Source organism: Orcinus orca, chromosome 13 (assembly GCF_937001465.1).
Source record: "Orcinus orca chromosome 13, mOrcOrc1.1, whole genome shotgun sequence".
Taxonomy (NCBI): domain Eukaryota; kingdom Metazoa; phylum Chordata; class Mammalia; order Artiodactyla; family Delphinidae; genus Orcinus; species Orcinus orca.
The window spans coordinates 20,120,459-20,147,619 of record NC_064571.1 but is presented as its reverse complement, the minus strand read 5'-3'; the positions used below and the strand labels follow the sequence as shown (position 1 = coordinate 20,147,619).

The 27,161-nt window shown below is 38.8% G+C and overlaps 1 protein-coding gene and 1 non-coding gene across 3 annotated transcripts in view; one reads left to right on the top strand and one right to left on the bottom strand.

Annotated features, from left to right (window-relative positions):
• The window catches only part of CTNNA2 (catenin alpha 2), a 1,200,774-nt gene that overhangs the window by 119,528 nt on the left and 1,054,085 nt on the right, over window positions 1-27,161 (top strand). The window lies entirely within an intron of this gene.
• LOC117198839 (U6 spliceosomal RNA) lies at window positions 19,071-19,173 on the bottom strand. Its single transcript, XR_004480091.1, has one exon. It is a non-coding gene; the product is annotated as a U6 spliceosomal RNA (small nuclear RNA).

The following is a 27,161-nucleotide window of genomic DNA, read 5'->3' as shown; positions in this document are numbered from 1 at the left end:
GAGTTCAGAACAGGCATTTGTAATTGGATGACTATTTATCAGGGTGACTCAAAGATGTAGACATTTTCTCTGTCATGGCTGAACCATCCCCTGTGGCCTTGGAGTCCTTTTTCCCAGTCTTCACGCACTGTGCCAGAGAGAGAGAGAGTAAGAAGAGGAAGGGGAGGGGAAGGGGAAGGGGAAGGGGAAGAGTAAGGGGAAAGGGAAGGGGAAGGGGACAGAGAAGGGGAGGGGCATGGGGAAAAGTAAGAGAGGGGAGGAGGGGAGGGGAGGGACATGAGGGAAAATTTTGGTAGCCAGGTCTGTAGAAGATACCTCACTATCACTCATATAAACTAAAAAACAATTCTTTGAATAATAGAAGCAAACTAATTTTTAATGAGGCATTATCCTTTCTTAATAGCATCACTTTTTGTTTGCCCACTAACTGTGTAACTCACCGATGATGGACTGAGAGCTAGGACTAACACTGGAGTTCAATAAACATTGTTGCAAAACCATCTTAGTAGGTTTTTATTGTTTTGAAATAAATAAGCTTTTTAGGGGTGATTGTAGGAGGGAGATGTTCATGAATCATAGTCTATCAGCATTTCATTTTGGTTGTTACGAGAAAAGCCTTTGATTGTCCTAAAGCTAATAACGCTGTGTTAGCTATTGAATGCAGAGAGGATGTTCTGAACTTTGTGCGTGTACTTGACATTTTTCTGATGATGGTGAGAAATGTGTGCTCATCCATTTTCTGTGCAATTGTGACTGTTGCATTTCCTGGGAGGCTGGCTAGCATTATCCATACAGACTTGGGCATATACACCTACGGGGCAAGTAGCCCATGAAGAGTTTTTACCAGGGACTTAGGACAGAAAACAATAAGCCAGACTAATCAGCCTTTTGTGCTTCCAGGCTTTTGTAAGAGTCTCTCCTATCACAACCCATCCATTCCTTCCATTCCAAGTAAATGCTGATGAGGATATCCTTTTGAAATACCATAAGCCTGACATTTGCATGACTCTGGACATAAAATGTCTTATAATCATTACAGATTTAACAAGTTCTTTTATATGGGCTTCTTAGATTCAACATGGGGTTAGGGAAATTACTAAAATTATAGAATGTAGACTTTTAATCTTAAGTAACTAATTTTTACTATTGCAGACAAGTATGCAAAAAATATATAATGTATACAGTATATTCTATAAATAAACATTTTTATGCAAGAAGTTAAATTTTTCATGATTTACAATAAATGGAAGGAAAGGAAATTCAGTTTAGTTTGAAAGAGCTGGAAGATTAAGTTCACTGTGATTTTACTTTGTTTCAAATTTTACAATTTAGGTTATCAGAGCTTTGACAAAACCTGGAAAAATCCATCATCTCAGGCACATTCTTAGTAGTATCTCCATAATTTGACTTTCATCAGTTGTGAAAGAATTCTTGAGGGCTTCACTGGTGGCGCAGTGGTTGAGAGTCTGCCTGCTGGGTTCGTGCCCCGGTCCGGGAGGATCCCACATGCCGCAGAGCGGCTGGGCCCGTGAGCCATGGCCGCTGAGCCTGCGCGTCCAGAGCCTGTGCTCCGCAGTGAGAGGCCTGCTTACCGCAAAAAAAAAAAAAAAGAATTCTTGAGCCATGTGGAAGAGCTCTTTCTCTTTCTCTTTCCCTCTCTCTCTCTCTCTCTCCTCCCGCAACCCCCATCTCTCCCCTCACCTGCCGCCTACTTGTTTTCTTTCTTTTCTTCTACTGTTTTTTAGGGGAACTCCCAAAATAATATTTCTTCCATAGCAAATGTGAGGGAAGCTCTAGGCAAATCAAGTTTAAAAAAGAAAGGTTATTTCCTGATTTCTGGGGGAGGATAGACAGTTTTAAACAGAAACAAGAAAGAGATTAGGGATTCAGCTGGATATGAAAATAGCTATATTCATTAGGTAGAGCTATGCAAACAGCTGTAAATTTGGGTAATAAGCAAGGAAAGATACTTGAATTTCATAAGGCTTTTTTCCTTTATAGTTAGCGAATATCTCACCTTCTAAAATTACTTCAATTGTGATTCATCACAATAAGCATGTAATTAAAATTGAAGAATGTTTACCAGGTGAGGGAAGTAGATGAAGCCGAGCCAGGAGAAGGGATTGGAAAATGTGAAAAGAAGAGCAATTCAGGGAACACAGTACAATTGGGAGGATATTTTAGGCAAGGTAATGTGGGGGAGGATTTCAATCAAGTAGACGATGCTGGTTCAAGACTAGCATGTAGAAGCTAAGTCACCAGTATGTTTTTGGTGGTGAGCATTAATTAATTAATTAAATCAATATTGATTTAAGCTTTGACTTCTGTACCAGATCCTGGGAGAATAATTGCTGGGAACACCGTTTCTGTAATCAAACAGTATATACTCTAGAAGGGGAACTAGGAATAAAATGTAATTAACTATAGTTATGGTGATAAGTATGCAGTTCTGTGGAGTATTACTGTGTGGGGTGTGCGTGGCAGGTGGGGAAAGGGATTTCTGACCCAGGATGGCCATAGGATCATCTAGATGGCCCTTGTTCATGCTTCAGGGGCTGGCTATGCAGATAATTACACTGGAGCATAATTACTGTTCTTATGGCAGTATGTGCCAGTATATTGCTGCATGGAGAGTATACTAGGAGTGCCAAATCATTCCCTGATGTGTTAGGGAAGGCACACAAAAGGAGAGGTAGAATCCAAAGTCCTGAAGGGTTAGCAATGGTCTGCAAATTGACATATTTGGGGAGACAATCCATGATTGTTTTGCACAGAATATCAAAAGATAGGAAAGAAATTTAAGGTAAATTCAGCATTGCTAGAGTTTAACCATTGATGGAGTGACATTATAAAATGAGATACACAGAAAGAGAGAGGATGATCAACAAAGAACTCTTTGGATCATATAATAGAGGCTCAATTAATATTTGTTTGATGAATGAGTCATAGATTGTGATATGATAATTGCTGTAATTGAGAACTAGAAGATTATGGCTCTCAATACTGTAAATAAGATACTTACACCTCTTTAAAAAATACCAGTGTTTTTCTAACTAAGGGCTAAATCCATATTAATGGGCTGTGAAATCAATATGCTGAGGCCTGATTAATGATTAAAAAATAGAATAAAACAGAAAAGAGCATCTGAAAAAGTAGGTTCTGTAAAACTTTTATTCTGACTATACAGATACATGTTTGTGTGCCCTGGGTGGACATGGAAGATGTTTTTCTTACTGTGGGTTGGTGTCAAATAGTCTGAAAGTCACTGCAATGGGGAGGACCAGTTTCCTGGTGGTTTACATGCCAAGAAGGAACCAGGGGAAGCATGAGGAGACCAGGATCTGTATATGTTTGGCTCTCTTACTCCTGAGCCTGAAGTAAGAACCATTGGCATCAGAGCCAAACTGATGACTGTAGTGGCCACGTGGACACCCATGCCTCAGTCCCAAAGTGACAGCAATCTCAAATCCTCCAGGTACTTCCTTGGTTGTGATGAAGATAAATTGAGAATCATGGTTAGCTCAAAATAGGTATCTGCCCTTTGCAGGTGGTTAATTAATGAGCTTATATTCTGCAACCTTCAGAGATTCTCATTGGCCTTCTGACAGGTTTGGAGATTCCTGGGCTTGTTGGATGAGATCTCTATTCTTTCTGGCTCAGTTTGGGGAAATTAGGGAAGGAGTCGTTGCATGCATGTATTAGGGCATTTAACTCTGCTTCATCCGCTTTGATTGGTGAGAAAACAAATTTCCTATGAGGTCTACATCCTCTTTTTGGTCTGTGAGCTAGAAAGTTAATCTCAGCAATCACATCTTTAAACAGCATTTTATATAAGACAGCAAGTGAGCCTTCTGTGGTGACCCTCGTATCTTCAGTTTTAATAGAATGTGCTTTGTGCTTAGAAACAGGATTCCACAGCAGTCCCAGAGCAGGGACTTCAGGTGAGGCTTTCCGTATAAGAGATGTGTAAATTTGATGTTAAGCCATAATTAGACATTAGCCCAGGGGTGGAGAATGGAGTGGGGGAAGTGAAACCACATATTTTTGAGAAAAAGAACTACATACACACAGGACTCGTGAAATTTGCACATGGCAAGTTCAAGTTGTGGAGAATAGAATGACTTCACTACTACAGTAAAGATATCTGACTGATGATATAAGTGAGATATTTGTCTGAGGGTATAAATTAGGGACCAGTCCTAACAGACATAGGAGCAGTGGTAAGGAGTTTCAACTTTATCCTTAGAACAATGAGAAGCCATTAAAATGGTTTAAAAAGCAAAATTAGATAATCATATTTGAATTTTATAAAGCTCACTCTAGCTGTAGCATGAAAAATACATTGTAGATTGTGGATTGGAGAAAAGGGACCTGTTAGGAGATTTTAGAATAAATTAGGACACAGGAGAATAGAGGAATGGACCAGTAATATTGACAGAAATAATGAACTTTTTTTTTTTTGCGGTACGCGGGCCTCTCGCTGTTGTGGCCTCTCCCGTTGCAGAGCACAGGCTCCAGACGTGCAGGCTAAGCGGCCATGGCTCACCGGGGCCAGCCGCTCCGTGGCCTGTGGGATCTTCCTGGACCGGGGCACGAACCCGTGTCCTCTGCATCGGCAGGCGGACTCTCAACGACTGCGCCACCAGGGAAGCCCATGAACGTATTTTAAAATGAAAATTATCTATTTTTTTCACATATTTTTGATGTGGCTGTATCTTTTCTGAGTGTATCCCATAGAAATAAGCAGAGGTCTTCAATGATGCTTATTACATCATAGCAAAACCTAGAAACCAGAATGTCTGTCAACAGAATGTTTGTATACACGGTGGCATATCCAAACTATAGAATATTATGCAGTGTATTAGTTTTCTATTGCTGTGTAACAATATTGCCACAAACATAGTGGTTCAAAACCATGAACAGTTATTATCTCATAGTTTCTGTGGATCAGAAGTCCAGCCATGGCTTAGCTGGATCCTCTGTTTCAGGTCTCATAAAGTTACAATCATGGTGTCACCTGGAGCTCTTTCTGATCAGATGGGGAAGGATTTAATTCCAAGCTCACATGCTTGTTGGTAACATATTTTTCCTTCCATGCTGCCAGATGGAGGGTGGTGGTTAGGGGTGGCCCTCAGGTGCTTGATGCATGGCCCTCTCTGTAGGGCAGCCCACAGCATGGCAGCTTGCTTCTTCAGAGCCAGCAAAGGAGAGTGTTTCTCATAGCAAGACAGGTGTTACCATCTTATGTACATAGTCATGTGCACATAATCACATTCATCCCATCGTCATTGTTGTATTCTGCCGCTTAGAAGCAAGCCAGGTCCTTCCTACATTTAAGCAACGTAACTACATAATGTATGAATGCTGGGAGGGAGGAGTCTGTCCACTGCATAGAGTTATAAAAAAGAATTATCTAGGTCTTTATTTAGTGACCTGAAGGGATGCCCATTATATATTGTTAAATTGAAGAGTACTTCCTCTATATAATGTAATCTCATTTTTATATAAAAGCAAACAAAATTATATCAATAAATACACATTGTTGATGTTTGTGTGTTCTGAGACAGACCGTGGAAGAGTACAATTGAGATAGTTTCCATGTTTCCTAAGGAATGCAGTGATAGAATGAGTTGGGCTAAACTTATTCACTTTTTCTTCATATATTTATTCCTTTTTCACCAGTTACAATAAACATGGATTAATTTTTCATTTTAAAAATGGTTAAAAAATTAAAATACAATTGCAAGAAAAAGAAGTATAACTCATATGCTAATAAAGGAGAGAAACTGAAATCATATGAAATGCTCAATTAAAACCACCAAAGGCAGAAAAAGAGTGGAACACAAAAATAGGAACAGAGAGCAAGGGCAACAAATAGAAAACAGTGAATGAATATGGTTGATACTGATCCAACTATATCAACAATATTAGAATGTCATGCACCATTGAAAGACAGAGATTGTCATAATGGATCAAAGAGCATTACCCAACTTTATGTTGTCTATATGAAACCAACTTTAAGTATAAAAACACATATAGATTAAAAGTAAATGGGTGGAGAAAAATATTGTATGCTAGTACTAATTAAAAGAAGCAGGAATAGCTTTATTAATTTCAGATAAAGGAGACTTCAAAAGGAGGAAAGTTATCAGGGTTAAATAGAGGCATTATATCATGATAAAAGGGTCTGTTATCCAAGAAGACATAACACTTATTAACAAGTATGCACCTAAATACAGACCATCAAATGAGGCAAAATAACTAGAACCACAAGGGGAAATAGATGTATCCAATAAATCCACTGTCATAGTTGGAGACTTCAGCACACCTCTCTCAGAAATGGACAGATCCAGAGGCAGTAAAATCAGTAATAACATAGTTGAACTCAGTATTTGAAGATCAAATAATGTAATTCATCACATCAACAGACTAAAAAAGAAATATCACGTGATCCTATCAATAGGTACAGAAAAGCATTAGGCAAAATCCAATACCCATTGCTAATAAAACTCTCAGTAAACTAGGAATAGTGGGGAACTTTCTCAACTTGATAAAGAATATCTACAAAAAAAATCTACAGTTGACAACAAATGTAATAGTGAGAAAATTGAAGCTTTCCCACTAAGATCAGATAAAAGGCAAGGGTGGTGCCTGCTCACCACTGGTTTTCAAAATCATACTGGAAAATGTTGCTAACACAATAAGGCAAGGCAAGGAAATAACATGTAAATAGATCGGATAAGAAGATGTAAGACTATTTTTGTTTGCAAATGACAATCATATATGTAGAAAATGCAAAAGAATTAACAAACAAAAAAAAAAACCCTCCTGGAACTAATAAATGATTATGGAAGGTTGTAGGATACAACATTCATCTACAAAAGTCATTTGCTTTTCTATATACTAACAATGAGCAAGTGAAATCTGAAACTGAAAACACTGTATCATTTACATTTGTACCTCCCCAAATTAAATAATTAGGTAAAAATCTAACAAAATATGTATAAGATCTTTATAAGCAAAACTACAAAACTTTGATAAACAAAATCAAAGAACTAAATAAATGGAGAGATATGCCAAGTTCAGGGATAGGAAGACTCAATACTGTCAAAATGTCAGTTCTTCCCAACTTGGTCTATAGATTCAATGCATTCCCAATCAAAATACCAAGTTATTATATGGATATCAACAAACTGGTTCTAAAGTTTTTATGGAGAGGCAGAAGGCCCGGAATAGCCAACACAATTTTGAAGGAGCAGAAGAAAGTTGGAGCACTGGCACTATCCAACTTTAAGACTTACTATAAAGTTACAGAAATCAAGACTGTGGTATTGGTGAAAGACCGGATAAATAGATTAGTGGGACAGAATTTATAGCCCAGAAATAGACCACCATAAATATAGTCAACCTGTCTTTGACAAAGGAGCAAAGGTAATACAATGGAGCAGAGATGCTCTTTTCAACAAATGGTGCTAGAAAAATTGGACATCCACATACAAAAAAAAAAAAATGAATCCAGATACAGACTTTATACTCTTCACAAAAATTAACGCAAAATGAATTGGAGACTTAAATATAAAACTCAAAACTATAAAACTAGAAGATAGCAGGAGTAAACTTAGATGACCTTGGGTGTGTGATAACTTTTTGGGTATGACACCAAAGACACAATCCATGAAAGAAAAAAAATACACTGGGCTTCATTAAAATTAAAAACTTCTCCTCTGCAAAAGATAATTATCAAGAGAATTAGCAGATAAGCCACAGACTGGGAGAAAATATTTGCAGAGGACACATCTGATAAAAGACAGTTATCCGAAATATACGGAGAACCCTTAAAACTCAACAATAAAAAGCAAACAACCCAATTAAATAATAGGCCAAAGATCTTAACAGGTACCTCATCAAAGAAGATATACAGATAGTAAATAAGTGTATGAAAGGATGCTGCATAGCATATGTCATCAGGGAGATGCAAATTAAAACAAAAATTAGGTACCAGTGCACACTTACTAGAATGGCCACAGTTTTGAACACTGACAACGCCAAATGCTGGTGAGGGTGTGAAGCAGTAGGAACGCTCATTCACTGCTGGGGGGAATGCTAAGTGGTTCAGCCACTTTGGGAAACAGTTTTGGCAGTTTTGTACAAAACTAAACGTACTCTTATAAGATGCAGCCATCACATCCTTCGGTACTTACTCAGAGGAGTTGAAAGCTTATATCTACACAAAAAAACCTGCACAAGGATGTTTACAGCAGCTTTCCTCGTTACTTCCGAGTTTTGGAAGCAGCCAAGATATCCTTCAGTGTGTTAACAGGTAAATAGACTGGGATACATTCAGACAATGGAATATTATTCAGTGTTGAAAAGAAGTGTGCTTTCAAGCCATGAAAGACATGGAGGAATCTTAAATACATATTGCTAAGGGAAAGAAGCTCATCTGAAAAGTCTGCCTATTGTATGATTCCAAGTATATGACATTCTGGAAAAGACAAAGCTATGGAGACAATAAGAAGACCCTTGGTTGCCAGGAGCAGTAGGGGGCCAGGTGGGAGAAGAATAGGCAAGCACAGAGGGTTTTTAGGGTAGTGGAAACACTCTGTATATTATAATGATGTACGTATGTCATTATACATTTATTCAAACCGATAGATAATACAACACCAAGAGTGAACCCTAAGGTAAAGTATGGACTCTGGGTTATTACGATGAGTCAGTGTAGTTTCATTGTTGGTAAAAAATGTACAATTCTGGTGAGTGATGTTGATAATGGAGAGTGCTACGCATATGGGGGCACAAGGCGTATGTGGGAAATTTTTGTACCTCCCACTCAATTTTGTTGTACTCTTAACTGCTCTAAAAATAAAGTCTTAATAAACAAATATATATGTATCTAAATTAAAGCTAAAAAAGAAAAATTACACACTTCTTAAAACTCTAAGGTTACGAGTAGTCTTCCAATATTATTATACAACTAATAATGAAAGATGAATTCAGTGTTCTACCTCTCTTTTTCTCTTTTAAGTATCTGTAAGATGTAATAAATGTCCAGGGCATAAGGATTGTCTTTTATTTGCTGTATAGTGGGGAATGCTGTCATCTTCCAATGAAATAGAGCTGTTTTATTTTGCATCATTTTCTAATTTGCAAGCATATATAGTAAAATCAGAATAAGTAGAAATGGATTTTTCAAGTTCATAGATACATGTATGCACTGAATTATTGATTTCATTGACACATTGATTTAAAAGTGTCCTGTATAATGGGCAGTGCGTTTGGTTCCAGGATGTGAAGATGCATGAGACTCTGCCTATTTGAGGGGAGAACATATAAACACCTAATTAAAGTAAAGGATAATTTGCTGTGCCAAGTAGTCAAATCTCTGCCTAGAAATGCTTTGTGAACCAAGAAACACAGAAGACTGAAAAAAGCATGCTTTTGTTGAGACGTGGCAGATCAGTGGGAGTTTGTCTGCTGGGCAAGAGAGACCCACACAGAGAGCGGTTTTGCATAATCTTGTATATTTGAGTCAGCATATGTGTCCTAGGAATAGCAAATGGGTTTGTGTGTTTGTGTGTGTATGCGTGTGTGTGTGTGTGTGTGTGTGTGTGTGTGTGTGTGTGTGTGTATGTGGACTGCTGAGATGGGAAAGGTGTGGAAAATGAATGTGAAGCTGGAAAGTATGATGGAGGAGGCATGAAGAGCAGCGTGGACAGGAAAGCAGGGCTAGATGATGAACAACCTTGTGTGATAGGAGACGATGGCAAGTAGCTGAAGGATTTTAGGTTGTCTTTTAAAAGACAACATTGGATTGTAGCTTAGAAAAATTGCTCTGGGGCTAGTGCAGTAGGCTATATGGAGGGGTCTGAGATTGGGGCAGGGAGATAGAGATATTACAGTAGGAAACATTTCCAGAACACTTGTAGAAATATTATATAACTAGCAATTTTAAATACTTAATATTTTTGCTTAGGTAGTGAATATTGATTCATTTGGGTAAAGATGTGTAGTTAGATGCATGTTTTCCAAGTTCTCCTTTCCCTGGGTCTTACCTTCTGCGTAACTCTTTCTCCTCAAGACTGCTTCTGTGGCAGAAGCTCTGGATACTGTAGCTCTGGGAATGTATTTTGGTCCTACATTATGAGATCACCATTTAAACATGAAGGAAAGAGTTACAGAGTTGATTCTAAAGATACAGATGGTTTTTCCAAGGGAAGAATGTGTTGTTTCAAAAAACCAGATTTCTTCCAACTCTAAAAGCCTATCGTTCTTAGTTATTTCAGCTATGGCCTTCTGTTTTGCCATAAACCATAAAAACAAGTTAGCATATGAATTCAAGGAGTATAGAAGCTCCCAGAGTTGTTTGAAATATGCCAAGGAGGGTTTGACACACATAATAATAGTGCTACACATCCATGTTCTCACAGCAACTTTAGAGGAAATTTGTGGGATGATTATTATCCTGTAAATACCCTGTACAGAGCTGCCTGCCACCTCCTCCTAGTAGCAGATTTCCAATGGGTGTGTGACCAATCTGGTAGAACAGATAAAGTGCAATTTCACTATTTTTGGCTGGATATATCTTAACTGTGATTACATCACAGTTTAAATTCTGTCTCCATAAACATACGGTTGAACTCCCTTGTTATATCATGGTACTTCTCTGTTAAATCGTACTTTCTGTTGTTGGTATCAAAATGGAATTCCACTCTGGTATATTTTGATGGTTCATCTTTTGTGCTTCAAATGACTTAGAAATTTTTCATGTAACTCCCTGTCTAAACACATTCAGTTGATGATTTATTTTTGGAGCTATAGTTAATTTAGTATTTAACTACACATCCTGAAAGTGTTAACATTTCTTGTTCAAGGTTTTTGATACTTGATGTCTTAAAAACATGTTTTTTTTTAACACAGACATTCTACTTAATGAGAGGATACATATTGCTTGAATAGCCTTGACATTGTGCCAAATAGTAAGGATGTTATAATATGGAATGATGAATTCTTTGCTCAATAGATTGAATGTATAGTTCCATAGTGTAGATTTATTTTTTAAAAAATAGTCTATTTGTGATTTTAAGTCATTCTTCAGGTCCTTGTGGAACTTAGTTGATATTTTGACCTAGGTTTTTCCAATTTCAAAAACATATTTATTTTAAATTAACAATTTAAAATCAGAGAAGTTGCCTGAAGTTGGTGAAGTTGTCAATTGTGGAACAACTGAATTTTTTTCTTTATAAAAGTTTTATTATTTTTGCATTAAAGAATTATTAACATTTCTCTAAAGAGTATGGTCCAGACTGAATTAGTTTTTGTTCCAGGGAACCGATACAGATTATTCCTCTGATTTCTCTTTTCTGCCAGGGATATCACTTAATTTGTTGTTAAGATATTTTCCCCAATGGAATTTTTCTCCTATAGCTTTTACATAACCTCTGACTTACTTTCTCCCAACTTCACCAACTTCTTTATTGTTTTTATTTTCTTCCACTTGACAATATTATTCCTATCCTTTTACATTGTTTTCAAGAGATTTTTCTCTCTTATCTCATTGGCAGCAGCTTTGTTCTTTTTCCCCCTCTTCACAGCTGTGCCCCTTCAGGAGTATTTTTCAGAAACCCAACAACTCTGCCTTTGGGGTTCACTCTACTGCTAAAAACCCCATGTTGGTTTCTCTTTGCACTGAGAATAAAGTCCAGATTTTTGCCCTTGTCCTGTGAGCCTTCCTGTGACCTGTCCGCTTCCCAGTTCTCAAATTCCCTCAAAGTCCTGTGTCTAAATCATCTAACACTCCAAATTGTCCCATCTCTTCCCTTTCCCTCTTCCTCTGTGCTCTAGCCACATTGGCCTTTGTGCAGTTGCCCAAACACTATGAGAACATAAACATAATGAGAATCATGTTTTATAAATTTTATCAGTGAAATAAATGACTGGAATTTGAATTTGAGGTAAAATATATGAAAATTAAAAATTTCAATTGAAAAAGTAGAGTACCAGTTTGCCCTCAAAACAACTGCCTAGGGCTTCCCTGGTGGCGCAGTGGTTGAGAGTCCGCCTGCCGATGCAGGGGACACGGGTTCGTGCCCCGGTCCGGGAAGATTCCACATGCTGTGGAGCGGCTGGGCCTGTGAGCCATGGCCGCTGAGCCTGCGCGTCCGGAGCCTGTGCTCCGCAACGGGAGAGGCCACAGCAGGGAGAGGCCCGCGTACAGCCAAAAAAAAACCAAAAAACAAAAAACAAAAAACTGTCTATGCAGAAGAGTGAAGAGTACTTGTTTCCCAAACTTGTATTGATGCCCTTTCAGGTATCTTAATCTTGGGCATATTTTGGTAATCTTTTTAACATGAGAAGAACGTAGCTTTGAGTTGATTAATTAGTTTTTAGAATTCCTAAACCCTTAATCCTTTGGCATGATAGCTTCCAGCACTGCCTTTTGGGGTGGTGCTGGTTCTGATGATTGATAGGCCAAGGAAGTAGTTGTGTGGAATGAGTGGCTGAGGTGGAGAGAAGTAAAAGTCAGAGACTGGACAATTTGGAATGTTAGATGATTTAGACACAGGACTTTTAGGTCATCTAGAATAATACCGGGCTTCCCTGGTGGCGCAGTGGTTGAGGGTCCGCCTGCCGATGCAGGGGATATGGGTACGTGCCCCGGTCCAGGAGGGTCCCACGTGCCGCGGAGCAGCTGGGCCCGTGGGCCATGGCCACTGGGCCTGCGCGTCCGGAGCCTGTGCTCCGCAACGGGAGAGGCCACGACGGTGAGAGGCCCGCACCAAAGGTTAAAGAAGAATGGTGCCAGGTGATGAAGGCATCAGTGATATAGGTGGATTGAATCCTAGTGTCTTGACAGATGATACAGGGAGGAGACACTGCTGAAGGGATGCTCACTAAGTATCTGTTTGTATGGCTGTAGTAATCATGTTTTATATATTTTTTTGTATTTTACGATGTTTTATCATCTTGGTGCTTTACTAGTCCTGGAGAGAGCCTCCCTCCCAGGACTGGCTGATTCATAAAGACAGTAAATGACTTGCCTGAGAGCATGCCTTTCATGTGTAAACCAACCAATCCAAACCACAGATGCAACCACCTAATTTATCTAACTCTCACACACCAAGCCAATATTTCTCCTGTCCTAAATCACTCCAGGGCTAGGTATCAGACCACTGTGGACCCTCCCCTATAGTTCAGAGCCTGCTGAAATGATTCAAACTATCCAATTCTACACTTACTTAGACTTACCTATCCTGAGTCACCCATTTCTTCCCTTGGAAACCATGATAAAATTTCTGGACCCTGCTCTTCCCTCATCCCTTTCTGCCTCCTGACAAACCCCCGTGCTTCCCCATGTGGCCCTGTGGTATATAGCATGCCTCCTTTTCTTGGTAACTGTAATAAAGCTTCTTTCAATGGCACTGACTTCTCCATAACTCAGTCCCCTCTGTGAATTAAATCCCAGCCACATTTACAACAATGGGGAGATGCTGTGTGTGTCTAACCACAAAGAATTGGGCCAGAAAATTAAATAAAATAGCCTACTATGTAGCTTTTATACACAGAAACACAGTAACATTGAAAACCAATCTACCATGTAAAAGAAACAACAAACAAGGAAGGTTGTTTAAAACAGTGTACATGCTGTTTCCAATTTTAAAGAAGAACTTTCAGCATACACAGTGTGAGACACAGAAACAAACAGACTGGTGTGAAATACATCAAAATGTTGAGCGGAATTTGGGAAAACCTTTCTTTTTGTTTATATGTATTTCCTAATTCTTTTCCAATTATTATGAATCATTTTGTATGATTCAAAGTTTAAAGGTGGTGTCACTTAACCTAACTTTTGCCCCTTTGGGGCATTGAAACCTTGATTGTGACTGAGATGGAGGAGCCACTGATCCAGGTACATATACCAAACAACACGGTGTGGGTGAGCGTTCAACTTCTTTCTACAACTAAAGTTTTTTTTTCCCTTTGCAAATGGTTGAGTTTGTCTCTAAACTGAGAATTATGTACATTGTACTATACACATAAATGTAACAAAGTACAAATAATCGATAGTATATTGGGATAACAATTTCCACTTCTTGGTCACTGAAAACTGGTTAAAACGCTTCATTGTGCAGGCTCTGTTCCTGGCTGTGTTCTTTTCTCCTATGTTGTGGGATCCTGTTTTGTGTGTTCCATGGCAGGTTTTTTTTTTTGCTGCTGCATTTTACTGAAGCTCTGAGTTTCTTTGGTGTATTTCTCAGCATTCTCTCCAAGCACAGTCGTTTGGAGGGTTCCCTTTTCTCTCCTCTGCTGTGTTCATAATGCTGTATGCCTGATACGCTAAGTCCTAAATTTTGCTTTTATCTGTCTGTTCAACCAGTTCTGCCAATGTGGGTGTATCGTCCTGCATGTATTATCTCCACCAGCTACATGCTTGTTAGGATCAATGTCCTGTATGCCCACGAGAGGTGTATACTCTTACACTTTTTTTTACACTTCTTTTGTGTGTTTTGTGTGGGCAAGGTTATTCATATTTGGGGTCCAAGCTGAAATGACTTTTCCACTGCCCAGAGTCACAGAACCGCTGCATGTCTCCCAGGCAGAAGTACCTTAACAGTGTTTGCTGTCTAACCAGGGGGTTGTTTCATAGTGAATCATTTTCATATATACAGCGCAGCCATTTTAGTTAGGAGAGGAGTTGGTGACACTTCTTTCATGAATGCTGAGGAAATCTTTAGGTGGTTTTGGCCTATAAATATACAAGAAACCCTAACTCTCAAAGAACATGAAAGGAATTAGTAGTAAACTGGGATAATATTTGTGACAAATGAAGTTCAGAGCACATTAATGCCTTCCTCTTATTGTCTTCCATATTCTGCAAAGCAGAAAAAAAACAATTGGCTCAAATCTGAAAAGGTGGAGTGCTATCTGTTTATTTTCTAAATGCCTAAACCACTAACTCCATCATCATTCTGGTCTCACTGAAGCAGTGCCTCAGCCTGATTTTCCTAGGCATTAGTTTTGCAGTATCTTGATTGAAATAACAATTTTAGGTGAGTTAAGATTTCTAGGACCTCTGGTATATTCCACTGAAGATAGATTTGTTTTATATCCCTTGAATTGTTTTTATGAATGCAATTCACATATTTTTATACCCCTATAATTTTCACTTTCAGCTGACTGTGTAGTTAGGGGTATATATTTCTGGATTATGAAACAGTTCCAGTGGTTTCAGATGCATGTGCTTTTCTTCCAGATCTCAGGTCTGTATACTGAGGCTAATTTAATTCCTTCCAATGAAATATTTTAAGCTCTTTTTATTAAAGCAGGAATTAGAATAATTATCATTATTTATAAAATACTGCTTAATATAAAAGGAACTCCAAAGAAATTACAATCACTCTGTAAAATTGAAAGTAGAAAGCACTTAAAAATTCATGAACGTAAAATAAAGTATGCTTCAATAAAAATTGTGTGCTGAGCCAACTTGTATTTTAGAACAGAACTTGGAGTGTTCTGTTTATATCTAAATGAGCCCCTAAAACAGAAAATTTTAATTTTAAAAGTATGTCCTAAAGTAACGATACATATATTTCCTCTAATTAATCAACAAATATCTAATGAGGATCAATAGTGTGTTCTGCAATGTACTTCTAATTTGTTATTTACCTGAGCTGGTAAACTTACCACACTTGTGGTGGTAGGTGTAGTGTGAAAAAAATATTCATGTGGCCCAAGACATGGCATAGAATTAAGGGTTATTTTAGGTATAAGTAGTATTTCTCAACAAGGTCACTATTGATATTTTGGGTGAGGGTATCCTTTTTAGCATGGGACTTCAACTTTGCATGACATTAATCAACCCTGACCCTGTAGAACTTCATGATGATTGGAACATCCACAATGGCCCTTGGAAAATGTTATCTGGTGATACAGCCCCGAGTTGAGATCTGCTGATATGGAATAGGGGCTGGCAAACTTTTTTCTGTAAAGAGCCAGATACTAAATATTTTCAGGTTTGTGGGTCACACAGTCTCTGTTACAACTACTCGACACTTCTTCTGTTGTAGCAGAAAGCAACTGTAGACAATATGAAAAGGGATGACTGTGTTCCAGTAAAACTTTATTTGCAAAAGCAGGTGGTGGGCAGAGTTTGCCTTTGGGTTATAGTTTGCCAGCCCCTTTGTATGTACTGCAAGTCTGCCAATTTCAACATAAAGAATACTTGAAAACAATCAGTAGTATGTCAGTTAGGAGGGTTTTGGGCTGCAAATAATATGAAAACATATCTACCGTTTCTAAAGACAGGATAGTTTCAGTCTTGGCTAATTGAATGTATTATTGTCATAAAAGACCCAAGTGGCTTCCTTCTTTCTACTCTGTTATCCTTAGCTGTGGTCATTATTTCTTCTCATTATCACAAATGGATTCAGCAGTCACATGTAGTTATAGTAATGCACAGGGAAGGATAACATGTCTGTCTGTTCCCTAAGAAAACCTTTCCCAGAAGTCCTTAGCTGACTTGCTGTTAGATCTCATTTGGTGACAAACCCAAACTTAAACTAAGAAATGGCAAAGTGGAAATTCCAATCATGTGGAATTCCACGTAATTGCCATGGAAAAAGACTATGATTCTTTCTCGGGCTGGAGAAGGATCAAGCCCTAACTCAAAGCTGTGGATATACAATATTTGAACGAACTGAGACTGTGTTTGAAAGAAAGAGCAGCAAGCTTTGAGGGATTTGTGGAAGGAAATGTCTGTGAGGTGCAGTATTTTCCATATCAGTTATATTATAATTTATACCAATGCTATTTGAGGCCATTTGTTTCCCTCTGTTTTTATCTAGTCAGAGGGAGTATTCATGCATGCCTGTCTTTGGTCAGAGGAGAGAGAGGAGCCTGAATCAAGGTTCTACCCATTGATTACAGGTAATCTCTCTCTAGTATTGAAGAGCCAATGTAGAGTCATACTTCCTGTTGTGAGGTCCCTAATACCAGTGTGTGAAAGACAGTATTTAAATTTGGTTAACAAAGATTACTTGGTAGTCCTTAAGGAACATCTTCAATAAGCCCCCAGATAATCATACCTAGTTAGTGTGTCATATGGTTTGTATTATAAAAACTGAAAATAGTTGGTTGAAAAGCATTTTCACTGAAATGTTGTGAATATTTTAGTGTTAAAGGGAATATAGAAGACTATCTGGTTCTTTCTGGCTCACAAACGTGCTGCCCTATAATTTCAGGTAAAGCAGGTGATTTGCCAAGAGAATCATTTGGGTGGCTGGAAAGTAAAGATATAAGTAAAAACTGGGGAAAAAAAAAAACCCAAAAAAAACAACTAGGTTTCCCACTTCCTGTGCTATGTTCCCTGCATTACATCATGACATTCCTGCAGCAAAGTGCCTTCTCAAAAGACCTTATGCTTGTCAGTGGGGATGGCTCTAATTCAAGTTCTAATTTTTTTCCTGGAGTTGTTCCTGAATTTTGAGCTCTTCAAGCTGTCAGTATTGGGGTTGAACAAATACCTTTAGATGCACCTATGTTTACTTTAGTGATTTTGAAGAGTGACACAGTAATGTTTTGCGGGTAAATTTGTTCAAGTGGCTTTGTTTTGTATCTCCCTCACATCACATCAGCCTCTTTTATACCAATCATTACTTATGTGTTTATTAAAAAAATTAAATTCTCAGTACTGTCCTCAAGGATTCCAACATTCTAATGCGATAAAGACAAATGAATGAACAATTAAAATAGAGTGTGATTTAGGGCACACTGGAGGGAAGCATAATGTGCTCTCAGAACAAGAGTGGGTCTGAGCAGGTCAAGGAATGATGCCTGAGTTGAGTTTCAAAGGATAACTGAGAGTAAGTCAAGGGAAGAAAATGGGGAAGGAGCTTCCCTGTGGAAGGAATGACATGGCAAAGGTTTAGAGGTATCAGAGAATATAATATATTTGGAGAACAACTAGCAGTTCACTAAATCTAGAGTCCATAAAAACTTAAGATGCAAGGTGGATGAATGCTGAGTAATGAGTCAATACTGAAGGACAGTAAATATAATTGGAACTTTATCCTTTTGCAGTGGAAGTCATCAGAGGCTTTTCTATAGATAGTGACCTGATGTAATTTATATTTTGGAAAAAAAATCACTGCAGAATAGGGGAGGAATCAGAGGGGCTAAGACTGAAGGCAACATGACCAGTCAAGAGGCTTCTGAATAATCTAAGGAAGAAATAATGAGAGCCTTGATCAAGGTAGTAGTGATGGAGAAAAACAAAGTGATATTTATGAAATATTAGAGGTAGAATATATTTGACCGGATGAGTGTTTTGATGTAGGAGGTAAGGAAAAGGAAAGGAATTAAAAGTGACTCCTAGATTTCTGACAGGGCTTGATGGATAGTGAGTGGTTCTATTCATTGACATATGACATAGGAGTTGGACCAGTTTGGGGGGAAACTGATGAGTTCACTTTTAAGCATGTTGACTTTGAAGTGTTTGGAAAACTAGTATTAATAAATAATTGCTTATAAGAGGCTGAAACCCGAGCAGGAGCCCTGAGCTAGAGAAATAGATTTGGGAGCTTTCAACATAATGTGAACTACAGACATGAATGAGACCCAGAGACTGCATGTAGAGCATGGAAAGACTAAGAACAGGTTGCCAAGAGGGTAGAGGAAGACCAGGAGAGAGTGGTGACCAGGAGAGAGTGGTGTCCTTGAAGCCAAGGAAAGAGTACAATATTAATATTGTCAAATACTGCTCAGAGGTCAAGATAAGAACTGAAAAGGGGCCACTGGATATTTTGAGGTGATAGATTTATCTTTATTTAGATAAGGTATATGTAACCATTATGTAAGTTGAATATATATGGATAGATATACATATAGTGAAAATATATATATTTAGTGGAAATATACATAATTATGTATAATTTAGGAACTGCCATAAATCCCATCACCCAACAGAACTATTGCTAAAATTGTGATGTATGTCTTTCTAGATTTTTTCCTATATGTAAATATATTCTCTATCTAGATATATGTCTATATATAACAAAATGAGTTCCTACTATAAAAATATGAGACACTGCATGAATTTGCTTGTCATCCTTGTCCAAAGACCATGATAATCTCCTCCACATCTTTCCAATTTTAGTATATAAGCTGGGGAAGCACACAGCGTCCATTGAATTAAGCAACTAGGAGATCATTTGTAACTTTGCCAGGCAAATTTCAGTGGAATGGTGAGGGTAGGAGCCAGATTGTGTGGGATGGGGAATGGGTAGGCAGTGAGGAAATGGAACAAACATTGTAGACCGCCCTCTCAAGAAACCAGGCTGCGAAGGGAAAGGGAAGTAGAAGATGTCAAGAAAGGAGTTGGATGGAGTTTCTTTTTTTTCTTTTGTATTTTCAGTTTTTACTTGGACAAGGACTTCCCACTGACTAGAAGGAGCCAGCAATCAGGGATGAATTGAAGATGCAAAGTAGAGGTTGTGATTGATGGAATCGAGGCCTTAGGAGGCAGGAAGGGAAGGGGTGTAGAAAAGAGGGACCAAACCTATCTTCCAAGAAGGCAACAGGGGAGGAGAAGAGAGTGGGAAAATATGCTGATAAGTTTATGGATGACTCACCTGAGGTGATTCTGGTCATCTCAGAATGAAGATGGCTGGTACCCATAAGTAGTCAGTTATTTGATGAAGTCTTTTTGAACTTGCAAGAAATAAAAAAACTGCCATATTGTATAAGATGCATTATCTATTCACTTGTATCCTGAGAACAATGCCAAGAGATGTGTGTCAGAAAGGTCTAGTCTTCTCTGACAAAATGTAAGGTCAGAAATGGTCCCCAAATGCTTTAGTTACCTTAAATAGCCTATTAAGATTTATTATCTACATATTTCTGTGAAGCTACTTGAAGCTGTGTACTTTGTTAGCTTGTCTGCCCCCTGTGAAGTAAAGTATTTAACCTAGGGAAGTTTGCATTGTATGGTGGGGAAAACAGATTTGAAACAAATCTTGGTTGAATTCCATCAACTTTGGGAAAATAACAACATTCTTGTGCTTTAGTTCTCTTATCTTATAAAACTGGGATAATATCGTATTGACCTCAGGACAAATAGAAGATATCGTAAGGTAATAATATATGTGAGTGTTCACCACATACTAGTGTCTTCATACATTACTTTGTTGTACACATCTTGTCACTCTCAGTGATCAAGGGCTCCCTTTAACTCCTGTACACCAGGATTTGCTGATAGAAACATGAAACTCTTAATGATTATAAACTTTGGCCCATGACCAGGAGAAATCTTGGGCCAGGTTCAGAGAAATCTTTGTTGCTGTGAAATGTAAATATGAACTAAATGGAAAGGACTACTACTTTGAAATGTACAGACTCAACAGCCCATTTTCATTTCCTAAATGCCATGGTACATTTTATTTTTGTATTTACAAAAGCATATCACATGAGGTACTTTTTCGTCTCATAAGCACAAAATTTAATGCCACAGATGACCAGAAGGAAACCTGGGTTATTGTTTCTCTTTTCACATATGATTTTCTATAACAACAAGCTTAATAAGGTAATTTACCAGCAGGCATATATGCTGAGTACCACTGGTACTGAAATATCAATCTTCACTACAAAAGACTTCTAAGCAAATATAATTGCTATAATGTGTTATGACCTCTCAAGTCTAGTAATTCAATTGAATGGGGCAAGGATAACACAATGCAGGTGAATCATCTCCCATTTTACTAAGCTGCCACAGATGCACAGCAGTACCTGATGGGTGAATAAGCCACTTTAAAATGGGAAACTGAAAGAGGCAGCGGTATTAGGCTTAAATCATTTGAGTTTCTGCAACTTAATTCCTTGTTAACTCACCAGCACATCAATGGATTTAACTTTGACTTTTAAAATAAAATATAATAGGGCTTCCCTGGTGGCGCAGTGGTTGAGAATCTGCCTGCCGATGAAGGGGACGTGGGTTCGTGCCCTGGTCCGGGAGGATCCCACCTGCCGCGGAACGGCTGGGCCCGTGAGCCATGGCCACTGAGCCTGCGCGTCCAGAGCTGTGCTCTGCAACGGGAGAGGCCACAACAGTGAGAGGCCCGCATACTGCAAAACAAACAAACAAACAAAAAATAAAATAAAATATAATAACACACCGGAGCTTGCTTTAAAAATACAAATCCTTAAGTACTAATTAAGTATTGTTATAATCACTGAACAATTTAAAATAGCTGTTACTTAAATATCTGTATTTATTTCTTTATATCATGTCTTAATATTCTGATTACTTTGTCTTCTTGAATCTCCATCCTGGGGTTACTTGAATGCTTTTTCATACTCTTGCCCACTTTTGTTTTTGGCATTTTTCTGGCAGCAGTTCAAAAGGGCGTTCAGTATTTCCCCATTATTCTGTTGCACAAACTACTCAATATCACTCCACCAGGGCATGCAAAGTTCAGAGATGCTGGTTACCTACAACCTGATTTAAGTGCCCTGGTGAAATGGAAGGATACTGGCCCTAGAGGTGTCCATTCTCAGCCAAGCTCACTCTCTGAACACTCCTTGCTCGGTGAATGGTTCTTGCCAGTCTCATCTCACCGATCAGCATTAACAAGTCTGATACACCTTGATGTTTCCCACAGCATTTACCTGGGCCTTGCTCACATTGGCTGGTGAGTACATTTGCTGTGAATGAGTGAATGGATGGATAAGTGGATGAAGGAAGGGAGAATTGGAGCATATGGGATTTGACTTTTCTGCTAGAATATGGAAGGCACTCTGAGGGAGGAAAACCACTTTCGTTTTTCAGGTAAGTGGTATCTAAAGTGGTGCATTCTGAGTTAAAAATCTCCTTTTTCCATAAGAGCACTGGTATTGTATTTTAACTAGAGTCATTTTGTGTGTGCTTCTGTGTGTGTCTGACTCTGAGACTTGAACTTGGCAAAGAATCAAGTCCACAAGTACTCATAACATTTTTACTAAATGTTCAGTGCTGTCCTAATCATTGGAAAGGGGGCAGAGTCCCTGTCCCTGAGTGTATTTGAGAGGACAAAATTTATCTAAAGCATATAGAGAGCAGCACAAGGCAGTCTGTGTTCAAATTAAATATGTGGCAGCTATTCTGATTAGATGTAATACTGATGGCATTCAGAGAAAGGAAAAGTCATTGGGCCTTGGGGACAAAAGGCAATTTGGGTCAATGAGGAGAAGGAAGATTTCCTAAGGGCTACTGTGGGCCAAATTGCAGAGCTTGTAGAATCCTTCACAAAGAGTTCACCACGTGGATCTCAGCAGAGAATCAAATACCAAGGCGGACCTCACTACTTTGCTGAAGGAAGCCCTCAGGTTACTTTTTCCTGAACAAAATGACACCCAGATTTAAAGCAAAATAAATAAAAACTAGTGATCCAGTTAAAATAAATAGTGAAACTGTGTATTTTTTAAAAATATGTAAATAAAAAGAAACCCAAATATAAATTTAAACATAAATATAAGTGTAACATAGTTTATAAATAAATTGTATAAATTTATATTCTCTAAACCATACCAAGATATCACTTGTTTTAGGTCTCTAAGAAGTACTGACCTATATCTAAAAATATGTCCAAAAGATATTTATAAATTTATTACTTCCTAGGAAATAGACTCTACTATTGAAAAGATAAAAAATTGGGCTTCCCTGGTGGCGCAGTGGTTGGGAGTCCGCCTGCCGATGCCGGGGGCACGGATTCGTGCCCCAGTCTGGGAGAATCCCACATGCTGCGGAGCGGCTGGGCCCGTGGGCCATGGCCGCTGGACCTGCACGTCCGGAGCCTGTGCTCCGCAGTGGGAGAGGCCGCAGCAGTGAGAGGCCCGCATACCGCAAAAAAAAAAAAAAAAAAAAGATAAAAAATTGATATTTGAAAAAAAATTAGATAGGTATTTGGGACATCTTATATATGTATACTTAAGCAAACATTTATGAAGGATGTAATTCCCTATTGTACATGTGATAGACAAGAGGTCAAAAACTTGATTTGTGCCCTAATGAGTTTAAAATCTAGTGGGTCATGTAAAACTAACGTCAATTTCTTAACAATGAGCCAGTTATGAAAAAAGTAAGGTCTTCTGTTACTGACTGTAAATCCAGTAGCAATTTAGGGTTTATGGAGAAGACACAATGTGAAATCAGTGTCTGGATTTTGGAGGATGACAAGGAATATGTTCCAGGTCGGGATTTTGGGAAGTGGCATGAACCCTACATTATAATGTGGTCCAAACCTGATTAGAGCAGAAGACTTATGTTAAAGAAATAAGATCCATTAGACCATGGTCAGAAAGTGGAATGACAGCCTTGTTACAAAGACTTGGGACTTGTTGGAGAAGAGAGTTAAGCAGTTACTTTGTTCTAGAAAAGGAATGTTTCCCTAAATTAGTTTGGGTGGAATTATACAGCAAGATGAAAGATAAGGAGAGCAGTGTATGTTTATTTTGCTGTAATCTGAATCTGAAATGTTGAGATTTCTTTTTTTTTTTTGCGGTACGCGGGCCTCTCACTGTTGTGGCCTCTCCTGTTGCGGAGCACAGGCTCCGGACGCGCAGGTTCAGCGGCCATGGCTCACGGGCCCAGCCGCTCCGCGGCGTGTGGGATCTCCCCGGACTGGGGCACGAACCCGCGTCCCCTGCATCGGCAGGCAGATTTTTAACCACTCTGCCACCAGGGAAGCCCGTTGAGATTTTTATGAAGATTAAAGTTATATAATCATTGCATATGGAATTCTAATTTACAGGTTAGAAGGACATAGAATAAGTAAATTGCCAATTAAATAATATGTTCCTATTAAATAATTTGAAGTTACTTTTGGATTATAAAGATAATTTCTAAAAATATGTTGTCTGAAATATTAACGGTTCTTATTTTCAGTTTTTGGAATCTATTGCCTAAATCAGAATTGCAATGCTGCTGAAGGATAATAGGTAGAACAGTGTTAACCTTTGGTCAGATATATTTTGTTTAGAGAAAACAGAGTGCTGGTTGGGACTTCGGAAACCTAACAGCATATAGATTCAGCACTGCTTGTCTGGATAACACATATGTTCACATCTGAATGGAAAACAAGCCATAATTTAGGAGTAGACTGAGCCTGTTTATGCTCCAAAATGAATTTAAATGATGAGACTACGAATGTAGTGAAAAGCAAGGAAATGAATATGACAGATACTACTTTTCATTTTGAATTTCAAATTACTGGCTTTCTATTAGTATACACCAGGAGTAGTAAATTTCTATTAAGTTGGCACATAGTTTTAAATTTTATATGTATGCTATTTTAAGTATAAAAACTCATTTCAGTGAGCTATGGACATGGTTATTTCTTGTTTAATCAGCAAGCTCTAGGCTATATACTATTAGTCTAAACTTGTCACCCTGACGGCCTTCAGGCTGTGGAGCTTTCTTCATATATTCCTTTTTGGTGACATTTTGTTTATCTGGGTAGAAGCAAAAAGAGGCTCTGAAGAGGATTTAATAGTTTAATACTTATTTAATATGTGTTTAAAAATATTAAGGTATTCTTTAGTAGGCATTTTTGCTTAGACGTGAAGTGTTATTGCAACCTTTTAAAATTATTAGAATGATGTTTTTGCTCAGCAGTGTTTCTTTCTGTGTTTTGTTAAAAGGTACGGGTTTACCATAAGTAGAAGTCTTGAAGATATTGCAGTACTTGAGGGTAGTGTTAGAGTTAACTGCCCCACCCCCTTCCACTGCAAATAGCAAAGAACAGTTGGAAATTACACATCACTTCAATTTTGGTTAAAAATGGTGATGGATCTTCTAATTGCAGCAGCAACTTGCATCTTGGGTCAACTGTCAGTTCACTGAGCAAGGGCTTTGAATGGTTATCACGTAGAGGACAGTGATGGGTGACACGCTGCCTCCTTAGAGTCAGAGGAAGAGAAAATGAGCTGAAGTTGAGCAAAGCTAATGGTGGAAAATAAGAAGCAGGACTTTCCCATAGTTAAGCTACTTGATTAGGCTATTTCCATACCTAGGGTACTACCAGGAACAGTGCTGAATACCCCTCACCATCCGTTTAGATTTACTCTCTAGGGGTGTTTGAAGTATAATCAGGTGCCTCCTTCTCTGTTTTGTTTCTCAACTTCTACTCCTGCCTGTGCTGCATATACACGCATACTCTTCTCAACTATAGAAAAAAGCCCCTCTTACAATAGAGGGCCTGAATATTAGAGGTACCTTCCTTTATTAACAACAGAAAATGAGAACTGCTATTGTATTTTAGATAACATTTTTGGAAGACTTATTTTTGTAGCCCTCAAATAACTTCAAATTACTTAGGAATACAGTTTCTTTGGAAACATTTATTCTTATTAAGCGATTATACCTTGACCTTCATTTCTGCTTTTGGTGAACTGAGGGATGTGACTCTCTCCCCCTGTTACTTTACATTCTTCACAGGGATCACTACTATGGCAGTGATTCTCAGTAGAAAAGGCATCTTCTGGGGAAACTGTCGGAACTTTGGGGGATATTGGGGATTGGCACACATGTGGTTTAAAAAACCCCGAATGATTTTGGTATGCCATTTCATTTCCCTGTTAAGAATCGCTTCAAGGCATTGAATGCCCTAAAAAGCATAAGTACCTTTCAGAAAATATAATAATGATTCCAGTGATAATTGTAATAACAGCAGTGTTATTGCTTCTGGTCCCAGGATCTCCACAGAGATATCCCATATCTTCCTCATCACTGCTTCCCTGCTGACGTGTGTGGCTGTGAACTGTGATTACAACAGTGGTTCTCAAAGTGTGATTCCTGGACCAGTAGTATCATCTGGGTACTTGTTACAAGTGCAAAAAAAGAAAAAAGAAAAGGAAAATAAAGCAGTTTCTCAGACCCATCCCAGGCCTAATGAATCAGAAACTCTCTGGATGGGTTTGTGTATGAAGATGCCCTCCAGGTGACTGTGATACACACACAGATTCTAGAGCCACCTGTCATAGTTTCCTATTGCTGCTGTAAAGATTGACCACAAACTTGGCAGCTGAAAACAGCCAGGTTTCTTTTTTTTTTCTATTATTTATTTATTTATTTATTTATTTTTTAGCACAGATTTCTTATCTTGTACTCTCTGCAGGTCACTAGCCCAGGTGTACTTGGTCTGAGTCCTCTGCTTAGCATCTTACAAGGCTGAAACCAAGGTGTTGATAGGACCGAGTTCCTTACTGAAGGCACCAGAGAAGAGTCCACTTCCAACCTCATTCAGGGTTTTGGCTGAATTCAGTACCCAGTGATGGTAGAATGGAGGTCCTTGTTTCCTTGTTGGCGGTCAACCAGGGCCCTCTCTTAGCTTGCAGAATCTACCCACATTTCTTTTCATGCTTTCCATATAGCCCCATCTAGCAGTGGTGGGTTGAGTCCTTTTCACACTTTGAATCCCTCTGCCTTCCTCTTCTGCCCTGCCTGACGTCCTTGTCTGCTGCATCTGTATGACTGCCTCTTCTACCCACAGCCAGGAGAAAGCTGTTTTTAAGGGCTCAGCTTTACATTGGGCCCACATAGATAATCCAGGGTCATCTGCCTATTTTCAGGTCCAGTGATTAGTAACCTTAATTATATCTGCAAAATCTCCTTTACGATGAAATGTAACATATTCACAAGGGATCCAAGGTCATGGGGACCAAAATTCTGTTTACTTGGCGAAACTCATCACAGGGTCTTTCTTTCAGCTTTGCCAGGGTGCTGTGTTGCTCACCAGGTGACCCAGCCCCACCACCAGCATCCCATTCTTGCCCAGGGACCAAAGGTGGCTAGGGGAAACTGAACTGAGGACCTGCCCTGCCTCACCAGGAAGTGAAGCTGCGTTTCCCATGGGCTCCACCTGTGCAGCAGGGCACCTGTCCTTTGTTTCCCTCCTCAGCCCCTCCCTCCCTCATTCTCCAGAAGGGGGTGCCTCCTGGTTTTTCCATTCCTGTCCATATCTCTCCTTTTTCCCATGGTTCAGAAGTACCATGGTGATGCTGGCATAGACCCAAGCCTAGGGCTTCTTCTTTAGAAGCAGTAAGCATAGTGCTTATGAGCACAGACCCTAAAGCCAGGCAGTTTAGGTTCAGATTTTGTGACCGTGGGTAACTCTCTGAACTGTTTTATGTCT